This window comes from Apus apus, chromosome 12 (assembly GCF_020740795.1).
Source record: "Apus apus isolate bApuApu2 chromosome 12, bApuApu2.pri.cur, whole genome shotgun sequence".
Lineage (NCBI taxonomy): Eukaryota > Metazoa > Chordata > Aves > Apodiformes > Apodidae > Apus > Apus apus.
The window spans coordinates 1729751-1737445 of NC_067293.1; positions in this window are offsets into that span (position 1 = coordinate 1729751).

The following is a 7695-nucleotide window of genomic DNA, read 5'->3' on the forward strand; positions in this document are numbered from 1 at the left end:
CATAATGTGAAGGAGAAGAAAGCAAAACTCGGTGCTGTTCTGAGTGCAAGGGGCAAACTATAGCTCAGCCGGCTGAAAAAAAAAAACAACAACAACACACCACCACAGAATGTGAGGAGAATTTTATTTATTTATTTCTGTTTACCTTCTGTCTGCTCCTCTGGTCGATAAACAAAAAATACTGACAAGTCAGAAGCATTTGGCTGGCGCTTGCATTTAATTTGTTGGCAAGGCAAATCACAAGCACCTAAGAAATCAGGGGGCCGGCTGCTGAGCAGCTGTGGTGCTGTGGGGGCCACGGGCTCCTTCGTGCTGCCTCGTGGCTGGTGAGAGCCAGGGGAGGAATGGCACTGGAGACAGCAGAGCGGTCGTTTCTGTGCTGTTACTACAAGCTGTAAGTAGGTCCAGCTTCCACTGTTCATATTTAGGGAACTCGCTGTAACTCTCATGCTTCAGACCAGCAAAATGACAAGCCAGGTGAGGTCTGAATGTTGTTAAGCATCCAAGCTAGGAGTTCCTCCCAAAGGAAGAGAACTTTCTTGATGTGTGTCTTTCTTTGTGCCAGATCACATTCGGGCCCATACCAAACTAGGACTGTTTCAGGCCCCAAAACAACAAAAAGACCCACAACCAAACCATAGTTTTTCCTGGGTTACAGTTTCTTTCTCTGGTTCATCACTCAGCCTTGGAAATATTTTTACTGCAGTCAAGAATGTCATGAAGTAATAAAGAAGATGACGTTTCTGCCAATAAAGAAAAAAAACCAGAACATTAAACCTTAGTTTTAGAGGAAAGAAACCTTTGAACACAGGTAATATGCAGCACAGGTGGAACTAGCACACACCTGTCTGCATTGGATCATTTAGGCATGTCCCATAGTTGCTGAATTAGACCTAAATGGAGAGAGGAATAAGTGCTTTTGATGCCCTGAAAACACTGTCTGTTTTAGTAGGGCTAGGGATTTGTGTTACTCAAGTAAGAGTATGCAAGAAATGTTGGTACAGAAAGAATAGAACATCTTTTAATTGTAGACTTGGCTTAATTTACCCATCCTGTGTTAAATGCCTTATGGTTCTTTGACACCTCACTAAACCCTTTTGTTCCCTGTTTCTGTCTGTTGAAGTCTTTCAAGAAGGGGCTGTGAGCTATGCTTGTTGCTGTGTGAGAGGGTCTTTGTGTTGTAAAGGTGAGATTGTGGGAGATGCACCAAGGCTCTTCCTTTTTTTCATTTAGATAATTTTTGGAAATCCAATGGAACCAAGGCATGACAGCAACGCATCTTTGTTCAACAAGACCCATGTTACCACAGGATACAAACTGTAAGGTATTTATGTAGGGCTTGGCTGAGAACTGTGATCTAGATTTGCAAAGCCTTTGATTTTGGTTAGATTAAATTAATTGTTTTATGGGATTTCCTCTGTAGCACCAAGGCTGAAATGGCTAAGAAGGATGGGTAGCATCATATCCTTAGACCATTCTGAACAAAAAATATTTTGGCAATGAAGTGTTTGTGCAATTTGGCTTTAGTCTGGGGAAGGAACAGCAGTCAGCAGAGCTCCAGGTCTGTGTAATGGCTGGAAATGCATTTCCAGCTCAGACCTGAGCATTGGTGCACAGACACCAGCCAACCTCACAGCAGAGCCTGCACTCGTTAAGCCAGAGCTCATTTATATTGAACATCAGCTTGTGTGTAAACCAGCAAAAGCTTAAGTTAAACTCTGGGGAGCTGGAGCATTCTGGAGGGCAGAGGATTAAGCCTTAGCAAAGAACCAGTGTCCTTTGTGCATCCTGCAGCTCAGTAGGTGAGGACAGCGTGGACTTTGTGTGGTAGGAAGACAAACCCCAGGGAATGTCAAATGGATACAGATCTTTAAAATTAGGAATTCTGTCTAGTCAGCACTTGCTGGAGTGTTTTATCATGTACAATGACCTGTTTTCCTGAGTGGACAGTGTGCCCCTATGTAATTAAGATATGGTGAAAGTTTATTGTATAAGTGTGCTGGAATTTTGGTTTGGCTTTGCAATAGAGGAATCACACTGAGTCATGGTTACTAAATGAACTCATGGAGGATACAGGTCTGTTCTGCAGAGTTAACACAAATGCAAGGAACTGAAATTAATTTCTTTCCTAGTCCAGGCAAAAGCAGCCACAAAGTAAATAAGGTTGTGGCTTGATGACATGAAGCCTTGGCTGTATTACTGGTTCCTGCCCGCTCCTTGTTCTTCCCCTTGCAGCACAGCACACCAACCCCTGGCTGTGTCTGCAGCTCTTCGTGTGGCTGAACTCTGAACCAGATCAGGATACTGATCCATCTGGCAAATAACCAATCTGTATTTTATTTATAATACATACATATATTTAAAACAGATACATGTCTTTTTTAAGCCAGATGGATCAGTTCCCCAGTGTAGTTTATAATTCAAAGGTGATGATGGACAATATTCTTCCCCTACCAGTACAGTAGAGGAGCAAAGTGCCTAAATATGAAACTGATCCTGGTGAAGCAGGATCCCAAACCACAGCTGAATATTCAGTCTGCAAAGCGTCAGTGGGTTGTTCCACTGGATTGTTGTTCCAGCAGTTAATGTGTTGTGTGAATCCCAATAGCACCTGGTGCAGTTTCAGATAGAAACACTTTGCCTGAAAAACATCACAAGGTTTGGAAGAGAAGTAGTTTCTGGGATAACACTCAAATGTAACTTGGTTAACCTGATATTGAAGAGAATTCACTGGAGATTCTTGCAAACCCCACAATCCATTGGTCTTCATTCTCTGTTGATTCTGAAACACCAAAAGTCTTCTGCAGAACTTGAACACTTCTTATTTACTAGCAGTTCTGCTCCATCACTTGTGTAACTTTGGATAACCAAGAAGACTCTCTATGAAAAAATACAGCAGTCTCAGTTTGAGCTTGTATCTGTTCCAACTGCTGATAATTTCCTACTTATGATGGTCTAATGTGTACAGTAGCCATGTGATGCTATGTGGAGAAAGGCTATGGGCCACATACCTATGCAATGCATATGCCAGGATAAAAATGCCTCTTTCTGACAAACGGAATTAGATGTATCAATTAAAATACTTGCATGTTTTAAAATATATATTTATTTTTTTTAATTTCACATGAACAAGTAGAAAGCTTTTTTTTTTTTTAAATCTGAAAAAGAAAATAGAAAACCAGTAAGTGAGTAGGAAAAATAACAGTAGGGAAATTGAATGTGGAAGCAAAATCACATCACACAAATGTTTACAGATTAGTTTAATCCCATTAATGTTGCATAAAACTTGGTAACCATGTTTGTTTCTATCATCCTCTTGTGGGAAGGTGCAAAGAATATATGACTGCACAGTATTAATTTGGGACTCAACTTTGATGTTTCATCACAAACAAACCTAAATTCCTAACCCACACACCAGAATGTAAACACAATTAAAAATCAAATCCCACAAACAAGGAGAGAGAGTCATCCCAGGAATTTATGATTAAATGGCCTGGAATCTCCCTTTTGTGGAAAGCAGAGCAATGGAAGTACATGTGCATCAGGACACAGTGGATTCTGGTAAATCCAAGGCCTTAAGCCCATTGTTTGGATTTATTCTGCCACACTCTATGGTACGTTTGTTCCTTTTGCAGTATTTTTTTATGTTTGCTGTGAATTATTGCTACATATGCATTGCATACTGTACAATTGTAGGAAGTAGTTGGAGTCCCAATTGTTTGAAATTTATAAATGGGAACAAACAGAATATTAAGAAATAGAGCATAAGAATCCTGTATGTGTTACTAATCACCTGGGACTATTTTACATTATTTTCCTTGTGATGTTTTATTAAGAGTGGTCAGTTATTAACAATGTTGGAGTACTTTATTTGATGGATCTGTAGTATGTTTTCATTAGAAGTAAACAGATTGACTCTCTGCTTATAGAAAAGCGTGTGTTGGCAGATATAAAGAGGGCATCTGGCTTTTCTTAGGAAGGGAATAACCCATCTGGCTTCTTACAGCAGAGCAGATATGATAATGTAAGAAAAAGAAAGCTACAGTAAGCAAATCACTTTCCTGATTTGCTGTTGCAAATAACATTGATGGCTCTTTCATAATTTTTAAATGATACTATTAAAATGTTGCAGCTGCTTTGTAACCAACACAGATTTCTTTATATCACAGTGCTTCTGTTGCAACATTTTAAATGAAACTTCAGAAATATAACACCTATCAAGAAGGATTTTGTAGCAATAGATAAAATAGTATTTCTCTGGGTCAATTTCAGGCCTCGCTGGATTTTCTGTTATTATTTTATGGGACTGGATTTGATCTTTTGTGATACTGAGCCCAACTGCCTCAACTCCCCTCCTTTATTAACTTCTTGAAGAAAAAAGATAAGGTACCATCATGTTTCTAGGATTTATTTTTATTAAGCAAGTACGATGTTCAATTTACTTTATAGCCCATAATTGCAACATTGCTCCCTTTGTTAAAACTGATAACAGATAGTAAGTAGACTTGATCCAATTCAGGAATATTATCTGTATAATTTTGTTCCTGGGAGATACTGCTGCTCTCTGATACAGGGTGATAACTAAATAATGTGTTTCTGCAGCATTTAGAATTTGACCTCCAGCCACTTTTGTTCTGTTAACTGTTTAAAAACAACTGCTGCCTTTCTGCTGTCTGTGTTTATGAATACTGCTTCTGGGACAGTTGGTCAGAGGAAAAGGCTGTGTATGTCAAAGGCTCTTATCCTGTCCCTAACAGGAAACTCTTCCCCTTAACATCCCAAGTGGGACTGCTGCAGCTTGCTGTGGTCTTCCTGGAGAAGCAGGAGCCGCAGGAAGGCTGCAGCACTGCTCCTGGGGTGCATCAACTCCCTGCTACAAAGGTTTGGTAGCAGCAGCAATGAGTGTCTGGGTTATGGAATGTAGAGCATGATGTGATATTTCTGAAGTACATTCAGGACTTGTTCATTAATTATTTCCAGGTAATAGAAAAAGCACTTTTATTTCTTCAGCAGAAGTGTAAAATACTGGGTAGATAAGAGTTTGGGGACTTTAATCATCTTTCATTTTGAACTGTGTGATAGTGGGTGCTCTTTGGATAGCCACAGGGCCAGTCCCCTTCCAGTCTTATGAGGTGTGCTCTCTGCTTCAGCAAGGCTACTTCTAGGACAAAAGCTGTTCGTGTTCTGCTTGGCCATACAATGTTCTTTACTAGCAAGACATTTACATTTGGAAAACTAAACCAGAGATCCCCTTCTTTCATGCCACCACAACAACTTTAAAATACTTTTCAAGAGCTGCATCTTTCAAAGTGTCTATTTTTGGTTGTGTTTCATCCATCCAGATGCAACCTGCACCTGGAATCCAGAAATTACTGCATCAAGGCCTATGTGTCCTACTAGCCATCACCAGTACTTTGATAGCTATGCAAAATATGTTGAGGAATAACAATGAAGTTCCTAAAACTCATAAAACCTAGTAGGTTACATTCATCAGTTCTTTACCAGCAGCTTGATACAAGCCATTCAGCACAGCAAGTGCCAAAGCAATTTAAATTTCTATGTAGAAAACTCCATAAGGATTATTGCATCATTGTCTGATTTGCATCCACTTCTGGAATGGAAGATGAGACTAAATCTTCATTTATACTATTAAGTATATAACACCATCCTACAAGAGGGTGAAGAAGCATCTCAAAATTAGGACCTTAGAGAGGCAAAATGTACTGAGACAACTTGAAATTTTCTGTCTCCCTGGAGCTTTTAGTTACTAAAATTGTCCTAGAATACTTTTGGTATTTACAATAATATACTTTTAATAACAGCAGTATCCACCCAAAAGGGTTGAAAAGAAGACTGTGGGATGGCTGCAAGTCTCATCAAGATGTAACACAGATCTGGACCCCTACTAGTTAAACATTCTTGTTCTTCAAAACTTTGTTCAGGCAAAGTGATGTGTTTCTAGTGAGACTGTTCAGTCTACCCCAAGAAGAAGATTTGTCCTGAGGAAAAACAAGATCAGTTCAAAGTAAGTGCTCTGTGCTGCAGCTGGAGCTCTGTTTCCAGAAAAAATAGCTAAATATAAACATTCCTAACTGGATGGGTGGGAAGCCAAGAGACTGCCTTGCAGCAAAGATACCCATTGAACAGGATTACCTATTAACAAGCTAATCCACGAGAGTTCGTTCTGCCACAGAACTGAGCAAAAGATCAGAGAAATAAGCAATATAGCTGCTTAAAGTACAAATACACCATTAATCAGACTTTTCTAACATGCCCTGGTGGCATCTGCTATGAGTTCTCTCTCACATTCCTTCACCAAGCTACTCCATATCCAAATCACGAGGTTACATTTTTTTGTCTGACAGTTAGGAACTCTGCAGACCCTCCCAGGGGACCTGCAGCTCTAGCTGTTTCCTTCTGCTTGTTGCAGTGCCACTGGAGAGAATGTGAGGAGGACAGTTTATGGTCAGGACACACAATTCTGGTGGCTGTGACCCAGATGCCAGCTTGGAAATGACACCACAGCCTCCACTGTAGAGCTTTTTGTAATCTTTGTGCTTATGGATCACTTCTTGTGTTTCAGGTGAACTCTAGAGTAGAAATTTGAAGTGTCACAACAATAATAAATGCAGTTGTGAAAACAGAATAATCCTTTCCTATAAATACTTCATTTTAAAAAATAATTCTGCCACAACTTGCAGCTGTTACCAGGCTTTTTTTGTGTGTGCATTTTTTTTGTTTGGTTTGATTTTTTTGTTGTTTTTTTTGTGTGTGTGTGTGTGTTTTTTTTGTTTGGTTTGGTTTTTGTTTGTTTGTTTGTTTGTTTTTGGCAGACCCAGTTGTTAAGTCCTACCATGCTTCTGTAATGTGTCCTTCAGTCTCTTCTCTGGAGAAATGTATTTCTTCAGAGTTGCCCCCTTAAATTCTGAACTAGATGCCTCAGATTTTCTGACAGTTTTCATGGATATAATACAGGAGTTTCTTGACCATAATTATGCATCTTTGCAGTAATGCAAGTCCTCTGTTGTGCTTCTCCATGAAGCTGAATCCTGATGCAGGAGATGGTGGCAAGTTCGGTAAAAAATAAGGTACCTCCATTGGGCACAGAACATTCCAGTACTAATTCTTTCCCAGCCAGTTCTCTCCCTGAACACTAAAGTCCCGATTGGCAGAAATGAACTTTTTTTGTGTTTCTGTACACAAGAATAAGGACCAGTGTTTTATAAGCTCATCTTGTCAAACAGTGTGAGCAGCCCTGAGAGACTGTTCTGACCAGTTTTAGCAGCCTGCCTTGTATTTAAGCTATGCATCACTTAGGAAGAAGGACCTTGTTAAATACATTCCAGTGGTGGGTTAATGTAAGAAAACACATTACTTCCTTAGAATGTTTGCAAAAAAACCTACTAAGTCAGGATTTTTTAACTATGAATAATTTGCTTGGCTCAAGTAATGAAGGCTCTGCACCCTGAACTTAGTAAAAGAGTTTTGGGTAAGGCATGACTCCCTCCAGCTCAGTCATGCAAACTTGTATGAGCTTCAAAATACTGAAATAATTAAAAATATTTTAATCAGAAAAATGGAAGGATCTGACTTTGACATGAAGAAATAGAATATGCCTGTGGCTGCAGCCAGGTATCTTAAATAGATCTTCACTGCAAGAGCTTTCATTTGTGTTTTGACCACCACATTCCTATG